This window comes from Paramormyrops kingsleyae, chromosome 1 (assembly GCF_048594095.1).
Source record: "Paramormyrops kingsleyae isolate MSU_618 chromosome 1, PKINGS_0.4, whole genome shotgun sequence".
Lineage (NCBI taxonomy): Eukaryota > Metazoa > Chordata > Actinopteri > Osteoglossiformes > Mormyridae > Paramormyrops > Paramormyrops kingsleyae.
The window spans coordinates 39,937,292-39,959,680 of NC_132797.1; the positions used below are offsets into that span (position 1 = coordinate 39,937,292).

Here is a 22,389-nt window from a genome sequence, read left to right on the forward strand (position 1 = left end):
CTCCAGCACTGGAATCACACATACTTCCAAGGTTTTATGCCAACATTTGCTAAATATGACACTGCATTTCAAAAGTGCTGGGTTTTAGCATTGCTTAGTAGTTGCTCATTTGGGTCTGAACATTAGCAACAAAGGTCAAAGTACACATCCATTAGACTGCGCAGATTGAGGCTCGGGCCAGTGAAAGAAAGATAACGCTGAACCCTGACCTTCAGGAAGTGTCTGGAATTTATTAGCAGATAAGAAAAGGACAAACTGGACTATGAAAGTAGGAGAAGGCGTAATGGTGGAGGTTATCTGCATTCACTCACAAATGCTATGTGTAGCTAGCGCTTACAGTACTCATCATCTGTTAGGGCCCAGTGGTTCTCAAGATGACATCATACAAAAGAAGCCTTGGCATCGCATGGGTTCAGATGTCAAGGACACACATGGATTGTTCTTGAATGATCAGATAGAATGACTTTTATGGCTGGAATCTGTGTGACGCAAACAAGATCCATAAACTGCAAAGAAGACAGCAGGCAGGATTTCCAGGAGGTGCTGATTGTGGAGACGTTAAATATACAAAATGCATTAATTAAAAACAAATCCATTTTCATATAATTGCTTTAAGTACAGTAGGCTCAAAGTATGTTTCTTTGTTAATTGGAGTATAATAAATCAAAGCACTCACATACATATAAAGAGATGAACATCTTCTAGTGATACAGTCCCCTTAATCATTAGAGAATGCTATTCCATCAGCCCAAGATGGTTTAATTAACATGCACACTTTCCAGTAAATAGCATCTTGATCGAAAGCTATGTCCGCTTAACATCTTGGACCTGAAATTAAGCTATAAGGCTGTAGGGAATTCTACCATAAAAATTGTGAAAATATGTTCTTTCTTCACACTGACAAATCAATCACAGAACCAACTCTGTATAACGTGTAATAGTCAGTGAGCATTGTGGCCCGACTGATTCATTATTGCAAGTGGTATGACCTCCCCTTTAAATACTAAGCTCTGTTAACACATCCCCTTTAAATACTAAATACATTGGGGCATTAAGTTCTTCAGTGGAGCAAAACTGGTGCTCATTTACATTTACTTATTTAGCAGGTGCTTTCGTCCAAAGAAAGCAGGGCCAGCCAGTCCCTAGAGCAAGTGAGCTTAAGGGCCTCGCTCAAGGGCGCAATGGTGGCATCACTCTGGTGGCCACGGCGTCCTTCCGATCAGGGGCACAGAGTCCTAACCCACAGTGTCACACACCTCCAGCCCCACTTATGAAGTCTTCTTAAAGTTGACATTATCACATTTTGCACATTTATAAAAACAGATGATGCGGATTCTTTTTCCTTAAGGTCTTCTTGACCATTTCAGGTAGTTGACAAGGTGGTTTCTAGTGGATAAGAACAGGTCTGTTAAGGCTCCAACTGCAGTATCTTTCTTAAAGCCTCTTATCTGAAATTGCTTCACTAAATACTGCACTGGACAACACCTGTAAGCTAGTTTGGATAAAACCATCATTTAAGAAAATAACTGTAAATACCTGGAACAATTTGTTTATTTCAGTGGAAGAAATCTCACAAGGAAAGCCTGCAATCTATGGATGAAAACATATCATTTGCTTCAAAATAAATGTGCCTTGAGGAATTAACTTTCCTCCCGAATCGCTCATGCTCTTGAGAGAAATGGCAGGCGTTCAGTGAGCTAACAAGGCTGTTTAATCCTCCTGCCATGGGGAAAGATTCATGTTTGCTAGAAGAATATATATAAATCGAGAGCGAATCAACCAGGCAGCAAATCTTCCGATGGACTCAGTGACAAGATTTGTCTCCTGCTACAGCACTGAGGCTGGGGTGGCTGGGCATGCAAATGAAAGACACACCATGCAAGATCATATCTGTGACTTTCAGCTGCACCCTAGTTGTTCGGACGCCAGCTTGATTTCACATGGATGACTGACCCAGTCGCTGTAGCCTTTTCAATGTCTATCTTTTCAGTCTTTTCATCCCCCATATTATTATCAGGTCCCTGTCTGTTTAAGGGTATCTCCCTCCCTCACGACTGGGATCTTTCTCTTCAAAACTCACCTCACGGTTATCTGTCCCCAGAACCATATACTATTTCAGCTGCGAAACAGGAAATAACCTCTTGTGGATTTAAACCGATTTATGGCCTTTCGAGCAGAAAACAGACCTTTCCGCTCTCTGGGTTTATCATAAGGATGAAAGTGCCACCAGGGTTCCGTGAGAGCTCTGACGTAATGTTTAATTCATCTGAGCAACTCCTACTGCCATTTCAAAGCGTACATATTTCATATAAAAACAGGCACGTAAAGATGAGACTTAATCAATGAAACATGAAATATTTGTTCCACAGAGACCTCGGAAAGATAAAACACAATAAATGTAATTTCTGTTCTAGAAACCTGAAAAAGGGTGACATTATGTTTCATATTTTCCTGCAGTCAGTTTATTAGCAGAACTAATAATTATGTTAACAGTGGTAATTAAGGTTTTCTGGGATTGATGGGAATTTAATGCAGTTTAATTAGACACAACTGGCAGTCAAATATTATCCTAATTACATTGCCTTACCATTTTTCTATAATTGGCTAATTTATAGCTGTGCTTCCATAAGAATTCTATGTGGTTTTGCCCTAGTTGCAATAATTCAGTTCACTTACAGTATAGCTAATCACTACAGGTGGTATGATTATATTTTTCACTATGGAATACATGTGCATGTTTAAGATCACAGACGGATGGGAGTATGAAAGTCTCATCCTCTGAGGATAGTTTTGCCTGCGAGTGTTTGTTATGCATGGGATTCGGGAATGAGAAATATGCCAAGAGAAGAACAAGGGAAACCCGGACCGACAGCCCCTCCCCCCCTCAAAAAAAAAAAAAAAAAAACACGGTGAGAGACAATATAAACAAGTTGTAAGCCATCTCCGAGCAGGCAGTGCTTAATACAGTATTTTCATAGACACATGTTGTATTACTTGAACATTAAGAAGATTAAAGGCCTCTGTTTAAAATCAAATAACACCAGTTTAATGTTACAATTGTACTGCTGCCTTATTATCCTAGTCCAGCATCAGCCATCTGCATTACAACGTCATCAATGTAGCAAATGGAGAGTTCTGGCAATACTGGGTGGGCCCAGAACAGCTCTGTTGTCACATGTGATGATCAATTAAATCCACCCTTTTCCATGACTGCTTATCTGTTGTGGGATCTCAGTGAGCCTGGAGCCTATCTGAGGAAACAGGAGGGGTTTTGTTAGAGAAGCCGATTCACCTTTTCAGTCTCAGTGTTTGGACTGTGAGAGGAAAGTGAAAGAAGTCTTGGGGGACACATGGAGATCATGTACGCTATACACTGAAAGCCAGAAGACACAGGAATCCACTCTATCATTACTAGTTTTACTAGTATTATTTTGATTATTCTTCTCTTGTTGTTGCCAATGGGCTTGAAACATTACGTAAACGTTTGTCCTTTAAGGTGTATGCAGAAAGGTTAGTTGAAACATTGTATTTAATGCCGCAAAGTAACAGAAGAGAATGATTCAACACGTTATGGAACAGTCCACTTATTTGTGGTGGAGAGCCGCTGGCATTCTGCTGCACAGATGCTATAAACTTTACTGGCAAAATGAAAGCTGAAGGATGACAACGCCAGTAGGGAACATGCCCGAGGGAAGAGGCGCCTGTTCCCTTGTTTACAAAGCGAATTCTTTGACATTCCAGTTTGGTATATCCCAGCACTTTGTCCTCATTCAATCACTCACTGTGATATCCGCGGATGAATCCGATGTCACATGATGTGACGGAGCACCAGCCCTGTTTCCACAGCTCAAGTTAGGTAACAGCTGACTGACATTCAAACAGCATCTTGTCAGTGATAGGTGGGTAGATATCCTATGTTTTGTTGATTCAGACAGACACCTTTGAATAAGTATCATTGTATCCTGTTGTTCAGTTCTATTAGGCTGTTTGTGTTAACTAGGGTGACCAGATAATCCATGTCAGGGAGGACACTTTGAGCTACTTCGGGTTTTACAAACTACTTCCAAATTAAAAGGCTCCTGTGCTCGGCTAAAGAGTTCAGCTCTTCTTGTGCTTTGACTGGTTTGTTTCCTTGACTGAAAGACTCATCCAGCTGTTTTACATTAGCATTAGTGACATATGCATGCTTATAGGAGACTGACCAATCAACACACAGCAAGAACTCGGTGCTCAAGTGAAATCCAAGTCCGTTTAATTGAAATGGTAATTTACAATTCCTGTCCTAGCTCAGAGTGTCCTCCCTGACATGGATTATCTGGTCACCCTAGTGTTAACAAGTAGGTATACCCACCAAACTTCTAGAGCAGGGATGGGCAGTCTTATCCGCAAAGGGCCGGTGTGTATGCGGGTTTTCGCTGCAACTGCCTAATTAGATTACTAATTAGAAGTCTGATTGGCTGAAGAGTCCTCACACTGGGGTTTGAACAGCTGACCTACAGGTTATCCCAAAAACCTGCATACACGCCGGCAATTCGCGGATAAGATTGCCCACCCCTGTTCTAGAGTCATACAGGTAAGTTTGACCTTCAGCTATTGGTGTTTTTGGTGTTCAACCTGATAATTCAGCACCTCCAGTAAGATGCCCGTGCTCCTTGTTGACCTACTCCTTCCGTAACAGCCTGTTAGGAGATCATACCATGCAGGATTGACATGGATCGAGGAGTCGAAGGGCAGTAGCCAAGCAGTGCCTCAGTGTAATGCAAATGAACTCCTTTCACACCGAATCCTCCATGCAGCCCAAATGCTTGTCCTAAGCTGATGTTTAATGCCTGCTTTCGTGTGTAATGGGAATATACAATGAGAATGCCCTGACATCACAACAATGCTTTCATTTTATCATCCTTTTTTAATCTCCTTGACTATTTTGCTTCACAGTATAATTTCCCCAGAACATTTATCAGATGCTGATAGTAACAAAGCATACCAGATCTCTTAAATACAATAACAGGAAGAGGTGCATGAGAAAAGTTGCCGTAACGGTTATTTTATCGCTTCTTTGAAAAGAGCTTTTCACAGATGCAGAATGGTAACAGAGAGCATGTTTTTAACAGCGACAATCAGCGGCTGATCCCTGTGGGTTTGTCCAGCACCAATGTCATGAATTCTAATGAGGTTTTCACTCAGCCTGCAATCATTGGCTGACACTTGGCTTGGGCCTGTTCAGTTCTTTATTATTTAATCATAATGTTTATTTTTATAAGGCCTTTTAACATGCTGGTTATCATGTAAGCCTGGAGTGGCTGGAATGGCTGTCACCAAAGCTGTGGATTCACGAAGGCTGTGATAATGGACCCAGAGAATCACGCAGGCTTATTCCCACCAGGCCGGCAGATCAGCAGCTGCATGGAGTGGCTCATAATGAACATGTAAGCAATTGTCCTGCCTTGGATGGAAGACAAACAGAAAGGGAATCTCCAGTGTAGGATCCTAGATATCTGTCTATCAAGGAGGATCAGGGAGCAGAACTGTGAATTACAGAATTCCAAGGAATTGAAGGTAAATATCAATCTGTACTTCATAGGGAAACAAGGAGAGATCTGGTGGAAAAAATCAGAATTTTGTTCATTCAACATTCCCTCCACTAACAATGACAGATTTTCACAATAGAGTGTGAATTGAATACTAATACTAAATATCCAGCTGGGGGTGGGGGGAGCCTGGGAAATTACCCTCTCCCTCACTGTCATTTGTCTGGATGTCCTTCAAGGCTGCCAGACCCTCCTTCTCAAAGATTGCACACTGGTGAGGTGGCTGGACATTACAGAAACTCATCCTCATCATTTATCTTCAATCATCACCTCAAGGGAGTCATCCATATTCCCCACAGAGTGAAAAAGGGTTTTGATATATTATATAAATAAATGTAACTGAACTGTGTCTAGCTGAAACGAGATTTTTAGGCTAATGAGTCTGATTCTAAATGCATTTATATTAGAGCAATATAAATTCTAGTTGATTTGATTTTATTTTATTTTATTTTTTCGCCAATTAACCGTATGTAACAATAAAAATTCTATGACCACATACAAGTACCGGAACACACCTCTTAATCACTTAATTCAGGTCAGAGTCCTGCATGGGTCCACTTTTGGAGACCTGCACCCGCCCGCACCCGCACAGTACAGCACCACACCCGCCCGTGCACCCGTGATTATTTCAAAGTTAAATCCGCACCCGCCCAGGCCCGTTAACATTCCGCCCGTTACCCGCCCGTACCCCTGATAAATTACACACAATTATTTTTTCTATGCACCTCTCAACGTGACAAGCGCTAGACCTACATGAATTTTGAATTGAAACGAAAAAGTTTGTTTAACACAAAATCAAATCAGATAGATCTAAGCTATCCCTACTGTGATGAGCGTGAAAGAGAGAACATGACAACACACTTCAGCAAGGATTCAGACGTGTATGTGAATGTTTGTCGAGGCGGTTATCTAATGGTGCGTTCGTTTTTCTCTCGGAACTTGAAAATTCCGAGTTGAGTGACATCACGTCCGACAATCTCCCATACGAGCTACCACATCTCGGAACAAACATGGCTGCCTCCATGAACACGCTGCTGTGTGTTGTTGCTTTATATTTTAGCAGATTTAGAGTGAGATTGTTTTTTCTGAGAGACAAACAAACAAGAAACACGAACTAGTCAAACCACATTAAAAGCTTTATAAAATATTTTAGCACATTCATAGCAATATTCTTTTTTCGAGAGGCAAACAAACTACAAACAAACCAAAGACACTAACAAGTCTGGTAAAAATCTGATATTGCATGATAGGATACTGTTTACGGTCATGATATGGTATTTTCTAAATCAAACACGTGCAGTTACCAATCAGGCACCTGATTATCAGCACCTGGGGTACCAGAACCTCAAAACAAGAGTCAATAGCAGAATCAGCTGTTCGGCATTGGCAGAGATGATTTAGCAAGTTTTTCATGGCGCAACCCACATACTCAACTTTGCCGCTCAGCCCACAAATCCTTTTTCCTTACACATGTGGCACCATTTAAAAGGGAAATCAACAGGCTTTCCAAGAGTGTAACATTTACTGCCAAGAAGCATTGTCTCAACAAATAAATAATCGGCCAGATACAAATTTTCTTACTTTTTGTGCTAAGCTTATAATGGAGATAGAGAACCAGACCTTCACGACCAACATACAACTGTTCTTCTACATTGTATTACATCAGCTGCATCAAAACAAGTGCTCCTACTTTTCCCCAGAGAAGTCTCAAGTGTCCCATAATTTTGCTTTCTCTTTAAAGGGCACTTTTCCACAGCACCAGTTACCTCACTTTTGGTACTTCAAGAAACTACCAAAAGTTTCCACTGGTGTAAAAACTGGTACCAGCGCCGAATGACATCACAATGCGATGCGGGGTATTTTGTACTGTATTTGAATTTGAAAAATGACTGTTGTATATTATAGGGCTGGATGATGTGTGATATTAATACCAACATCGCATGATGTGCACATGCAATTCTTACTTTGCCAATCGGCTAGATTAAGATCAGGCTGTTTCTTACCTTCAATTTGGTACAGACATTATAGCGCAGGGAGTTTAGGTTTTGCTAAAATATTTTTACTCTGTAATAAGAAAAAAATTATTATTTCTTTTCAAGATTATCTAGTATATGTTTAAAAATCAGTTGAAAGTTTACCTCCGCTGCTTTTGTATGATTCCTGCATTCTCTGAGACAATCATAATCATTTTCATCCTTGCTGTTTAAATCACTCCTAGACGGGTTTCTGAGAAATTCCTCCTTTTTTGTTTTATAAATACCCCAATATTTATTACAACAAAATCACACTGGAATACTTAGAAATTTTCCAGTACGTGCTGTCCTAGTATATTATACAAAATACTTTATTTCTTCTTATGCTATCCTGATCTCTGATTTAGATCGCAGTTAAAGCTTGGGTCACTTCATTTATCCGCACATCCATTATTATCATTTTTATTATTATTTTTTTTACCTTGTTCATCGTTTTCTGAGTCCGTAACTGCTTTTAAGACGTCTGTTGAATTGCATTTCAGAGGCAGGCTATTTGCATAACTGATCGACAAAGAAAGCGTTTCAAGTTCCTCCCCAAAGTACCGAAGTACCAAAAAAGTACCCTGATATAGGTTTGATGATTTTTTTCAAAACAACTGAGACAACAGAGAGTCAGTTTCGTCTGATGAGAAGAGCATCCCAGCTGAACTGAAAGCAGTGGATTAACCGTACACTTTTAGCTACGTGAAAGAAAGTGAACCCCGTTCTGGTTTCCCGCTTTCTGGTGCATGCTCCTTTTCCGACATTCAACAACATTGTACATATTGCAACATTTATCTAGATGCTTCATAGACATCTCGCAATCTTATATTGCATTCCTTTGGCAGTTGTTTCTATGGCAACACTTCCATTTTGTTTCAAAGGAAAAAAAAGGGAAAAACAAAATTACCTAATGGTGTTACCCTGATTCCCCTAGCACTGTGCCAGAATCTAGCCCCTTATTCGCTGTTGATGAAAAACACACCAGCCCTCCTGTCCTGTTATTGCCACCTCGCTTACTCCATTAGAGCTTTGCTGAACAAAACTGATTTGCTTTGTTTATTGAGAGACAAATGCCTCCTCTATAGTAAAGCTGACTCATGACCACTGGAATGTGGAAGTAAGTCATAGGACATTCTTCTCCAACGGCCTTGTCCGCAGGATGCTTGGTAAACTGGTTTACAAGTAGGCTACTTTCTAAATTTTCCATTGAGGCAATGTCCATTGCTTCTGTAAGACATACCGCCTTCCATATGCTTGATAACCCTCCTTCAAGGTATTTACAAGCATCCACAGTATAACACAACACAGCAAAATGGATAAAAACCAAGGAATAGAACATGTCTGGTTGGCTTCCAATGAAAATTGTTCAAATTTGAGGTGTAATGGAATAAAGATCTAGGCGTTTATGCTTTTAATGCAGACTATTCCATTCATGCTAGAATATGTTTATGTTATAGCATTACCTTTAAATGTTGTAATCTAACATTTTATGGTTACTTCTCATTTCAGACTCTATTAGCCGTACCTGACAAGCACTGGGCCTCTAGATAAATTGTGCTGAACAAAAACGGGCAACTGAAGATCTGTCCATGCATGTGGTCGCCTCCATGTTGTCAAAGTGTCGGAATTGTTCACTGTGAATATTAAGAGAGGATAATGGGTCTTATGAGGCACTGATGAATCTCTGACCATTGAGGGTAATAAACCTGCTATTACACAGCGGGGAGAGCAAATGAGTGGGAGATAAAACCAGGGCAAAGTTACAATTATAAAAATGAGATGTAGCGAGCTGGTGAAGCAGCAGTGAATGGCTCATCATCCCCTAACCCTAAAGAGAGGAGACAGGTGGCAGATTCAACCACGGACACTGTCACTAACAGTACAAGACAAAAGTCAAGAGGTGACACTAAACGACAGTCACCAGTATTACGTATAGGCTCATGTATCTCTGAGACTTCCAATATGCCTGACAATGTATTTGTTAAAATCAAGATGCTTTTTACATCTCCCAGTGCATCTCTGTCTGAAATCTGAGGGTGAACAGAAACTACACTGAAATCTAAGTATATAAATCCCTGATATGATTACTGTAATTAATAGCTAATATAATACAGCAGACACATGATATTTTTTTCTAGGGATTTTCACTAAAAATCAATAGGACCGAATCTGTCACAGACTCATAAAATAAACTGTAATGGATAATATGCCAGAATGACAATGTTTTTGCAATGTATTATAGCCTAAGAGAACATGGGTTGTAGTGAATTTTCCATACTGCACATTCATGAGCTCATTGCCTCTAAGCACCATCTAAACAAGCAAAGCTGTTCTCCTCCTACCACCAGGGCTCATAAGTAGACCCATCACTACTGTGTCCTCCTGCTCACTTCCAGGCTAGATGCATTTCCAGGGGCTCAGAGTACCCCAGGGCCCCTCGGGGCCCCTTGTTCTACAAAAGTGCCAGTCTATGTCATGCACTGCAATGCAGAATCGTGTCCAGGAGGGGAAACAGACCAATCAGCTGGTTAGCCCAGTAGTAGCCATGATTGCTGTTGGGGATGCTGCTGATACTGCGGGCAAAGATTCTAATTATCGCATTAAAATGCAGTGCAGCTCATATGCGTTCTCTCTAGTCACACAAGATCATTTAACCATGTAAGATTATTGTACAGTAACTTGTTTAGCCTTAAGGCACTATATGAAAAAGACCCTGCGGGGCACAATAATAACGTGTCAACTTTGCTCCTCCAGTCAGCCCATGTCCTTCCCAGTCTAGCCTTCTCCTCTTGACCCTCATGATCTCGCTTTGTTTCCTGGCTCCTGTTTGGTTGAATAAAGCCCCTTTTTTTGCGAACGACTGCTGTCAATTTCTACGCCCCACACGCTGTGACAGAAAGACTGGATTCCCAAAAAACCCTGGCACCCTGCCCCTCTGCTCCGGCTTCGACACTTCGCAGCATCCAGGATGCAGGGAAAGTGCTAGCGAGACGCAGCCGGATGCGAATCCCCGGGAGCTAGAGAAGGTTCGGTGTTTGTTGGCTGACGTGAGGAGAATAGGTGAGCACTCAGCCTGCCACCTCTCTGCCGCATGAAGCTGCTTAGCCCGCTGCCTCTCCCCTGCGTGATGAAGCTCCGCCCGCCATCTCCAGCCACGGGAGGAAAAAGTAGAGGAAACTGGCTGTGCCTCTGGCTGCTGCCTCGCCTCATCTAGTGCCTCCAGAGCTCTGTCCAGGGGAGGCTGCTGCTGCCCCAAAGTCTTCAGAGTTCTGCCTGGAAAGGGCTGCTTATTGTCCTGAGCCTCGAGAATCTGCCCCAAAGGGGCCCACTCTACCTGTCTTTGCTTCTGCTGTGTCCCCACTCCATGGTCCCACACCTCTGCCCAAAGTCCTAAGTCCCATGGTTGTCACACAGCTCCCCTGGGTCTGGAAGACTTTCCTGGATGTGCCCTGTATCCTCCAGCCACACCTTGGTCCCTGTCCTGCTACCCTGTCCTGCCTCCATTTTGCCCTGGCCTTAATCCCCTATTGATCCCTCCAGTGTGTCTCTGTTGTTCCCCTTCTTGTGTACCCTGTTCTGGTGTGGCATTGTCTGTCTGTCTCTGTTTCTTCTGCTCCCTGTTGATGTCTGGTGTTTGTCCCTCTGCTCCGGGATCTGTTGTCCCTGGTGCCTGGCCCTGTCCCATGTTTAGTCTGTTTCTTCTGCATGGTTTTGTTCGTTGGTCTCTTCTGTTGTCATTTTGGTCCCTGGTCCAGCCCCTGCCTGCTCCGTGCTTATTGTTGTGCCATGTGTCCTGTCCTGTTAAGTACATGTTTGTCTCGTCATCCCCAGTCCGGTCATTAATGTCACTCCTCATGTCAGCCAGTGTCCTTCCCCATATTAGCCTTCTTGTTTTGACCCCTCAGGTTTTCACTTTGTTTCCTGGCTCCTGTTTGGTTGAATAAAGCCCTTTTAATTTGCCAAACGACTGCTGTTGAGTACCTCCTCCCGCATGTTGTGACAGAGATAATCTTACGAAAGAATAAGACACTTATGCTTTATATCTGTCCACCGAAGAAAAGAAGTACAGAAGGAAATTTAAGTAACTCTAAAAAGCCTGCTACACTAGCCACAACTTATACAGATGTATTATATAGATGCATTATTTCCTGTCCCAAGCTGTCCTCTTCATGTATTACCTTATTTTTCCTATAATTATGGACAAACAAGTAATATCACTTTTAACAACCAGAGTGTGAAAATAGCAAACTGTTGGTGTAATTAACAGGACACTTATTATCTCAATACATTGCACATCTAGTATTTTAACAATACCTTTATTCTGATGGGGTCTAGGCTCATTTAAATAGATTAATTACAGTCAAACTGTAATATAGCACTTTAGGGAAATGATCACCTTCTGTAAAATGACAAGGCAATATTTACACTGACAGTGTAAACAGATGATGGGAGGGGCAATGGGATTTTTACATGCCTCTAAGTGACATGTGCATTTTCTCAGTAGGTGATATGCTTTGTGAAATCACGCACGTGTGCATTTCCTTAATGGAAAGAACAGCATGCAGCCACAGGATGGTGAGAGCATGCCCAGACACACAGCTGTGCAGCGGAGATGGAAGGTTCTTTTAAAGCCAGGCCTCAGGGGCCCAAGTGGAAAGAGATTATTGGATGTCGTTTCACACGCTGAACATGGCCCTGCATGTGGCAGTGATGGCCTGAAAATGATGTGTTGAAGTCCTACCGTAACACACCCGTTTTTAAAAATTTACTTATTACTTCTTTGCAAAGGGTTTTCATCAATTCAATGCTATTCAGCTACAAATCAACACCCAATGCCCAGTGGTAACTGATTGACTCATTAATATCTGCTCAGCCCTATCATTCTGTGGGTCAGAGAATGTGGGAACAGATGAGTGCAACTGAACAGAAGTTTGAGCAGTCCCTGAGGGTAGTAACCCTGTGAACCAGCACCGAAACTTCATAAATGGGGGCTGTCACCCAGTGAAGATCTCACGAGCTGGTGTGAGACATACATATTCCAATCAGTTAGTTTTCTTTATTCCTCTTCAGCATTCAATGTCTAATTTCAGCCCTTTTGACAGAATGGCATATCCTACATTACTATCCCTGTTGTGCAACTAGTCATTAACTGTTTCAAGTAGAATTCACTGTGAAATGGAGGAAAGAGAGAAATTATTTTTTAAGGGAACATGTTTTGAGGTGAGACATGGCTTTGCTTATGCAATGTGCTGTTGAACAGTAGTATTGTGCCATGAGTTTGCATTGGACTTCCAACTGAAAAAAGACACAACCAGTTTTCCTAATAATCAAGTCTGAGGGTAGCCTACAGATTGCATTGAATGTCAAAAAAAAAATCAATACTATGACTATAGAGAAATCTTGACTGACAAGTGATTGCTGGCCAAGAATGGTAAGCCACAATGATAGACATTCACAATCCTCAATTTCTTAATATTTTCAGTATGACAGTAATTTAGTGACACAACAGCTGTTATCTTGTTATTAATCTATCAGCTCTTTCAGTTGAATCTTAAATTATATGTATAATATTTCACAGTAAAAATGTGGATAACATTTCAACCCCCGCCTGTTGCTCTCTACGTTTCCTCCACCATTCTAGAAATATGCGATTAGAAGAACTGTGCTCTAATTTAGCCATGGTTTGTAAGTGTGTGTCTTGCGGTTGACTGGCATCCCATCCTGGGTGTCCCCTGCCTAGAACCCTGAGGCTACAGTCTCACTGTATCGTGTAAATGGTTATAGAAGATCAATGAATGGATGTTTTCATTAACTGGACTCATATTGGAATGAGCACTTAAATGGTCCGAAATTACTGAAAACTATTATTACAACATCTCAAACCAAATTGTTAAAGGGGTATGGCTGAGAATATCACTAAGGGCACAGGTTTATGAGGTTAACTCACATCAAGACAAATCAGTTGCCTGGGGCACATTTCACAAGCATAATGCCTTGAAGTGCATAGTAGTAAATTAGCCTTTCTTGGTGTAATGAGTACGTTCATATCTGCACTTACAGAGTAGGGTAACCTTTTTCTTATCAGTCGTGAAAAAATTATAGTCTGCTGGTGATGGGAAACCAGTCTGAATGCAGAAGAAGCATGGAAGCCTAGTTAGGGCTGTTGGTTGGTTGATCCTGGGTTTCACTAAGGTCTTCTCCTCCACAGACCTCCACTATAATATACTGGCTGTTCACATCCCTGGGTTCCCTCGCCATGGGCGGATCTCCCTTAGACTGCTTCTAGCTGTCTTCAAAGCGCATAACAGGCTTGGGGGTATGACGGTATTATGGTATACCCCAGCATTCAGAAATCCCAAAGGTATTCTTTTTAATACCATAAAAAAGACAGACGCTCCTCCTTCTATGAAACTGATATGTAAATGCTGTATTTAGGCGATGCATTATAGTGCACAGCGCTAAGAAAATCTGGAGCCTCACTTAAGTTAAAAAAAATCTAAGAAAAAGTCAAAGAATAACATGCATGTATTGGTTAATGCCTCAAAAACAAAATGCGCCATGAATGTACTGTAAATTCTTACAGCATCCTTCGCATATTTGAAACCTGGTTCGCATGCGGCTGCAGATCAGGTAGTAACAGTGGTGTCAATAAACAAAGGGTGATCTTTTTAACTCTTCAACAAGGAGTCGTCTCCTCATTTCCCTACTGCTACACTGATGCGTCCATTTAGGCTCTCTCTGATTCCCGAGTTCACAGTAGCCTACATGACTTATGTGTTTTCTTTGTTTAAATACTGTCAAATACCATACTGTAGTGTCTAGAAGGTATGACAGTATGAAAAACTAGGTACCGACCAACCCTAGCACATAACCTCCATTCATCACTGCATGGCACAAATGGACGTGATTATCCAGCTGGCTCTTATTTTTCTTTTGACTGTAATCTATCGATGGAGGTCTCCAGCAAAGAGCGTAGACAGCAGATAGTTATTGTTCACAGTGCGACCCACAGAGCCATCACAACTTTTAGATAAAAGCAGACTCCCTAAAACCTCTCCAAGTTACATAAACAGCTAAAAGCTACCCTATAAAATAAAACTTCAAAATGGCAGATGACTCATCTAGTTGCACGGCCCTCCCCTTCCCTCTAAGTCAAATTGCATTTGGATACCGGAGCTGCCACACTTCAACATTTCCATAAGGGAAAATAAAGACCTCGGATGACAGAGACGATCAATATTGAATGATGATGGGTTAAAGTAACCCTTCAAACACCTCATATAAGTGCATAATTTGTATTGTTAGTCATTGTATTGCATTTTTGGTTATATTTGGTATCATGCCATGGCAAAGAAAAGGCCCATTATTACGATGTATGATGTAATACGTATACAGCACCATCTGCTGACCTTAATAAAACTTTCAAAGAAAGTTACCATCCTAGAGAGAATATTGTTTTTTTCTCATTAATTACTATTAAACTTCTACTCAAAGCAAACTAAATCTTGTAAATTTGCCCACATCCTACAAATACCATTTTACCTGTGGATCTGAGTCAACAGCTCCTCTGTCACAGGATCCGGTCCATCCTATGGTCTAGTTTGCACAGTGTAAAACATACATAAACCATTGATGTACATAACTAATTACCCTTTCTTGCTCAAAACATGTGTGGGGTAGCATAATTTCAAATATAAAATGGAAATTCAAATTTCACATTATATAATATATAATATAATGAATTGATTTTCCAAAATCTTATCCAGTACCTGGCTGTATGGGGGACCTGGAACCTAGCCCAGCTTACTGGAAGGAGCCCCCCAGGATAGATTTCCAGTCCATTACAGGGCAAACCTAGTCTTTGGAACATGGGTGGAAACCCATGTAAGAGGTGGAGAACGTGCCCCACACAGAGGGGGTGCAGGGCTCACACCCCCAGCCCATGAGGTTACAGTGCTGCCCCAACTATATGCATATAATGTGCATAGTAAATATAACTAACAGTAAATTAAAACTGAACGGAATATCATTTATTTCTGCAGGTTCCCGAAATGCAACTGCAATCAGTGTGTGGTGCAACAAAGTCTCCTGCAATATTTTTAGAAAATATTGAGTTAAGTAATTAGAAAAGTATACCTTGTGATGAGTATTAAGGTGAATCACAACATAAACATGATAGATGTCACAAAAAATTCAGTACTAATAACCAGATAATTCAAAGCAGGGCATATCGTAATATTTAAGTTATAATTATACCCTCTTCACCCATACTGTGACTTATTTATGACTAAATTTATCTCCTACGTTGACAACTGTGTTGAATTTATAATGTTGCAAAAACATCCTGTTTTAAGTCTGTCTGGAGGTCTGGTGCATCGCTAAGGTCACCTTCCAATACACACACACGCACACGCACACACACACACACACACACAGAGGCTTGTAATTATATCTTTGTGGGGACTCTCCTTTCATTTCTATGGTGAAAACTTTCCCATGATGACCGTAACCGCTACCCAGCCCTAACCTTAACCATAAGTAACCAAACAAAACACAAGATTTTTAGTTTTATGATCGCATTTACAGATCTTTGCGGGGACCTGAAAAATGGTCCCCACAACATCAAAATAACAGGTTTTTATTACATTGTGGGGAACATAATCCACAAACACACACACACACACACACACACACACACAGAGAGAGAGAGAGAGAGAGAGAAGCCTCTGTATCTGAGATATGAGATCTGTACTCATATCTTTGTGGGGACTGTCCATTCATTTCTATGGCCAAAACCCTAATCCCAACAATGATAACCTTAACCCCTACCCAGCCCCAACCATAACCATAAGTAACCAAACAAACAACGAGACTTCAGGCATTTTAAGGTTTTTGATTGCAGTCACACATTTTTCTAAAATTGTGTTTCTCCTTGTGGAGACTGAAAGGGTGGTCCCCACAATGTGAAATTGACAGGTTATTTTCACATTGTGAGAACATTTGGTCCCCACAAAGTAATATATACATTAACACCCACACGCAGACAAGCGCGCATACACATAGATTGGCTCACTTCAGGATAATGTTATCTGAATGCAGATTATGACACTATGCTGTATGGCAGGAATATAACAATCAAAGCACAAGTTCAGATGCTGTCATAAAAAATATTCACCTATAGTTTTAGTTTATCTTTTGAAAGGAAATGATATATTTGTTTTATCAATAAGAAATGATCAGATATAAATGGAAGTGAAGTAACATTACTATAAGGTGAAGAAAATGCCCTTCATTTGTCCTTTAAATCTTACAGCTGACAATTTGGTTTATCGTGGACCCTTTACTATGAGTGAGGTGTATTTCTCTGGAAGCACATTTTGGTGTTCCATAGATTTTGTAGCATTGCAGCTTAGCTGAAGTGAGTATGTATTTAGATATTCGACATGAGTATTTGATTGCTCTTGGGTATGGGGACGATGATACAGAGGATTTGAAATTCATTCCACGTAGTTATCCAAACGGCAAAAGAAGGTCGGGCGTTGGTTACAAGATATTTTTATACACAAGCAGTACATTCTAACAAAGCAAAGCCAAAGGTGGAGCAAATATTGACAATATTTAATATTAACAATACATTTTATTATTTCATATTTAATTTATTTACATTATAGCATATGTATTTAGTCACCGTGTAGCCTATACTCCTGAGTGAAGCTTATATATAGTTTTTACACGTAACTCTTTCTTGAGAAGATCCTTGTGGCATGATAGATTAAGAGAAGTATGGAAAACGAGGTCATACAAGAAACTATATTAACGTTTAAAGACGGCAGGGACGGGGGGCGATTGAACGCGACTGTAAGCAAGGATCCCAAGCGCTCCTGGTCACCATGTAGTTCTGCAAGCTCCTCCTTCAACTTTTTAGTTTCTCTGCACAATGTTCAAAATACGGCAGCACACACACATTAAACAAACCTAGCTATCGCACACTTGTTTTTCTCTCCTTCGTTGCGGATGACGACGTGGATTTGGAAGTTTACACTGCATATAGATATTGCAACTTATTCTACTTGAGAAACACTTTACGCACTGGCGTGTTGCTCCTCTCAGTTCCACCAACAATGCTTTAAATTGTTTAGCTGCATTCTTAAGAAAATCAATTAACTCCAGTGGCCATTTTCACAATAATGACATGTCCCTTCAGTCATTGTTCTAGTCGTGTGGTCACAGTAAACGATTTAGATATAGTGTTTGGTATAAAAATGCAAATACTAAAACGATATTTTTCTCATAAAACTGGGAATTTAGATCGGTGTGTATGTAACTATACTCGTATTTTATTAAATGAATTCGTGCTGAATACTTTCACGTTACAGGTGAACAAGGCGCAGCGTAAACCGTCGCACACAGATAGAGGTCCAGCTGTCATCGATTATTTCAAAATATGTAACTGATTACAGATATTTTCTTCACGAACGACTGTCGAGCTCCGCTCATATAGATCAGATCCCGCAGAAGCGACAGACTTACCAGGGTCACCCTGACTCCTCCGTGATATCCAATGTCAGGGTAAACGACGTTTGTATCCTCTGATCTGTGTCTAGTTTCCAAAATCAGATTCCGTGATCACAATCCACGTCCCGGCATATGTACCATAAAATTACATAAAGGATTAGTAAGATGGCAAAAATGAACAAAGCCACCAAAATAGCCTTGGTCACTGGAGATATGAGAGACTGCATGTCACCAGCGAGCTACGGGAGAAGGGACACTATTTGCAAGAACACTTATGAGCACAGTGATGGACACGGTGCGTTTCCCAGACCAAAGGACCAGACGGCGGATATCTGCGTTGCTTCGTAGCAGTTGACGAGTTAAGGTTCTTCGGCATCTCTCTTAATGGGATATTCTGCTGATCCCCGTTAGTCCATGAGTAAAACACAGAAAAATGCAATTACATGCCATATTTAAACTCTTCTACCAAAAATCCAATCTCTGCATGAGCTACACTTTGCGGAAATGTTTAGGAGACATTGGCTGGAGTGGCGTGAAGTATGAAATATACAACTGGAAGTGAAATGTATGGCAAAGTTTCTGGCACGGTTGCTAAACTGGCTTAGGCTAAGCCGCGTTTTTTCGGTGAGAAAGCTTGATTGGTATTCTGCACTTCTCTGTCGCGATTGTCAACTTCAAAGTCGGACTCACTCGGTCACACCTGCCAGCTACGAAGCCCCGACGCCTCTAGGTCTCCGGAGGCATCGCACTTCTGTGCCACATGTTGCAGCCTAGATGCGGCGACGTTGCAGTGCAACGGTTTACTTGATTTTTCATTTTTTTTTTTACTCACTGTTGTTCCACTTTCGCATGGTATTAATTCCTTTGCATGAAGGGAAATTAAATGCAAAGGCTTAAGTTTAAGAGAAAATCGAATGTGTTACAGAGAAAATGTGTATAGCTAGCCGACTTTAAAGCTGTTGCATATCTTCAGATAGAAAATAAATATACAAAACAGCATTTATTGGTTTCAAATAATGACTCACATAATGAAATCACGCGTTTATTATTATTATTATTATTATTATTATTACTACTATTAATAACAATAATAATAATAATAATACTAATGATAATAATACTAATAATAATAATAATAATAATAATTATTATTATTATTATTATTATATTGTTGTCATTGGTATTGCTTAATCCATGTATTGTGAGCGCTGAAAGTAATATCCTTACAGTCAAACGCGGGGTCTGTAATGCTACTGAATTTCACTAGAGGGCACATAAAACCCCATCCATACTTCTTAGATAGTCAACCTATGAAAAGTTTTTTGAATAGTAGAATACCTAATCCATTTCTTTCTGACATGGGGCATGAAATAGTAAATGGCATATATTGGTGGAAACAGAACTTGTTGAAAGACCAGATGTAGAGTGTGCTCCTTATATTTCTATGTGGTAAAACAAGTGGGTGTCGCTAAATGGTTTCACATATATTGGGGCTTAAAGATATTTCAATCAAACTTACACAGCAATGTGTAAACCAGAGAACCGTCATGGTATATATACAAGGTGCTGTTCTGAACTAGATTCCAATAAGTACAAACTGTCCTTACACCCATTTGTGCAGGTATTACCAAGAAAAGATGAATTCGAGGAAATGGCCTATATATAAAATTAGACTTTTAGAGTGCAAACTGACTAACAGAAGTCTACAATGAAGACCAGGGATTCTGAAAATTTGCACTAGACTGTACATGGACAGAAGATTGTTTAAATTGACTGGAATTATGGGGTGGCTAGATTTAATATTTATTATGCAAAATCATTATTGCTGTGAAGAGTTTCTTGATTAGCTGATATTTTTATTTAAAGGAAGATTTTTAAATAAAGTTTTATGCTTCAAAATTTGCTTTATTATAAATTATGCTCAAGCATTCAATTTGTATGGTCATTCTGGGCCTTCTATTTGCATTTTTAATGTGTGATTGTTAGGAGGGCAAGGCATGGCGCAGGCAGGGAAAAAGGAAGGTGACGATCCACTTGCGGCTCCACAAGACAACAGGGGTTTCATTACGGAAAGTGAAAACACTGAAAACACAAAATGGAACAACAAAATGAACCACGAGGGGTGGAAACTAAAAAGGGATGTGATGTAAACTAATAGAACCAAAAAGACCTACAAGGGGGAAACTGGTAACACAGTAAACAGGCAGGGAAACAAACACAGACCACAACAAATCCAAATACTCAACAGTAGGGAATCATGAAAACACAGACAATGACTCCACAAGGAACAGAGCAGGATCAGGTACTTAAATACAGAGGGCTAACAAGATAACGCAGGACAGGTGAGAACAATCAAGAGGCTCAGAGGATCAACACACAGTGAATCTAATAAACTAAATCACTGAACCCAGATACAGACAGAAAATCTAGGGAACAGAATCTAGGAAAACAAAGAGGACAGGTAAAACACAATGCAAACACCAAAACTGAATGTAATCACAAACTGGGGGACATAAAAAACTAATACAAAGGAAACACTAGGGAACACAATCTACTAAACACAAAAGCAGAGATGATTGGATTCAAACACATGATTGACAGGTTAGTAGCTGCACGCTCAGCCCATAGCGCCATGCAGCAATTAGGGGCACTGGGGAAACACACTAAGGACTTGGAAAACAGGGAGGACAGGATGGCCAATGACACCTGCTGGCCAAATGGGGAGGTGGGGACACGAAAGGTTGAGGAGGACGGGTGCTGACCCTGACAGTGATGTGATATAAATAAAAATTTACAGGAATGCACGTTGAACACCAATAAAACCCAGATTTTCTGGTACTGCCAGTGTAGTTAAAAACAAAAACACACATTTTCGTTCACCTTTGTGTTCCTTAATTCAACAGCCTGAAGGCAATCTACATCCCCAAAGATATATTATATAAAAAATGTATTCTTCAGGAGTCATTCAAGTTTCTGAGGAATGTCAAGAACACAATTTTGTAGTTCACATTTAAGAAACAATCATAGACAGACAACATGGATACTGGACATACTTTAAGTATCTATGGAATAAAGGGAGAATTTCTTAGAAAAGACAGTTGTGTCAATAAGATAAATGTAGTAAGTCAAAGGTAACGCTAAAGATAACGCTAAAGATAATGGTAAAGATAATGGTAAAGACACTACCAACAGGAACTCAGATCAAGGCTCTGCACTTACTTCTGAGCTTTTTAAGCATTTCACCACCTTAAAATAACTTGGAATGGTTCTGTTGTTTAGTCTCAAGGGGCTGAAGGTGCAGGAAGCAGAGCTCTGTTCTTCTTTTCTCCAAGGCTTGTTTTATTCACTTCCACATTCCTGTTACTGTGTTTGTCAGTTTCAGAGGCACTACCCCCCCCCCCCCACATGCGCACACATGCACACACACACACACACACACAGAGCACACGTGCTTGTTGTGAAGGACTGTTTAATTTCTCCCTCTTAGGCTAAAATCAGGCTAAATTTTCTGGGTTCTTTCCATGATTGTTTGCCTGCAGAATTGGGTCAGACATGAAGAGAGTTTAAATGTGAGTCCAACAGCTTGGACCTTTGCTAGAGACCGAATTAGACCCTAAATTTATCCCAGTATGTTTTCAGTTTAGAAGTAGTATGTAGAGGTGACCGTGCTAAACAGAGAGTGACTACCTTTAATGACCTAGGATCAGTCACCTACACTCTATGTTAGTTCCCAGTTGATGTGAGATCTCTTCTTGAGATATGTCAGTGTTTATATATATATAAACACACACATATACATATATATGTGTGTGTGTGTATATATATATATATATATATATATATACACTTTTTTCCACTGATAAAACAAATATACTGATAAAACTTCAGCTTGGTGATTTGTCAAATAGGATAGTTATTTTCATTTTATATATGCACTTGTTTAAAGACAACTGCCATTTGTGTGCACTTGTAACTAAACATTTAAGAATTATTTGGTTTTCTTTGAATCAAGAAGTACAGATGTGACAGGAAACACAGTTCTTGCTTAAATACTGTGGTTTACGTTTTCAGAGGAAAACAATTACAGTTGCATTGATTTTATCCATACATATCAGACAGTGGTTACAATGTTAGACGAAACCACCTGTAAAATATTTTTTGAGAATGGTGTCAGTGATTGAGAGTGCTTATAAGCCGACTATATTTTGGTCTACTGTAATTTATTGTGGTCTGTGGGAAATATGTTAAGAGAAATGAAAGAAAACAGTTGT

General features: G+C 40.3%; 1 long non-coding RNA gene across 1 annotated transcript in view; it reads right to left on the reverse strand.

Moving 5' to 3' along the window:
• Positions 1–18,952, reverse strand: part of LOC111846832 (uncharacterized) — a 38,923-nt gene extending 19,971 nt beyond the window's left edge. Inside the window, exon 1 of the long non-coding RNA XR_002838962.2 lies at positions 18,134–18,952. This is a non-coding gene — a long non-coding RNA (uncharacterized lncRNA). The remainder of the gene's footprint in view (positions 1–18,133) is intronic.
• Positions 18,953–22,389: the final 3,437 nt, after the last annotated feature.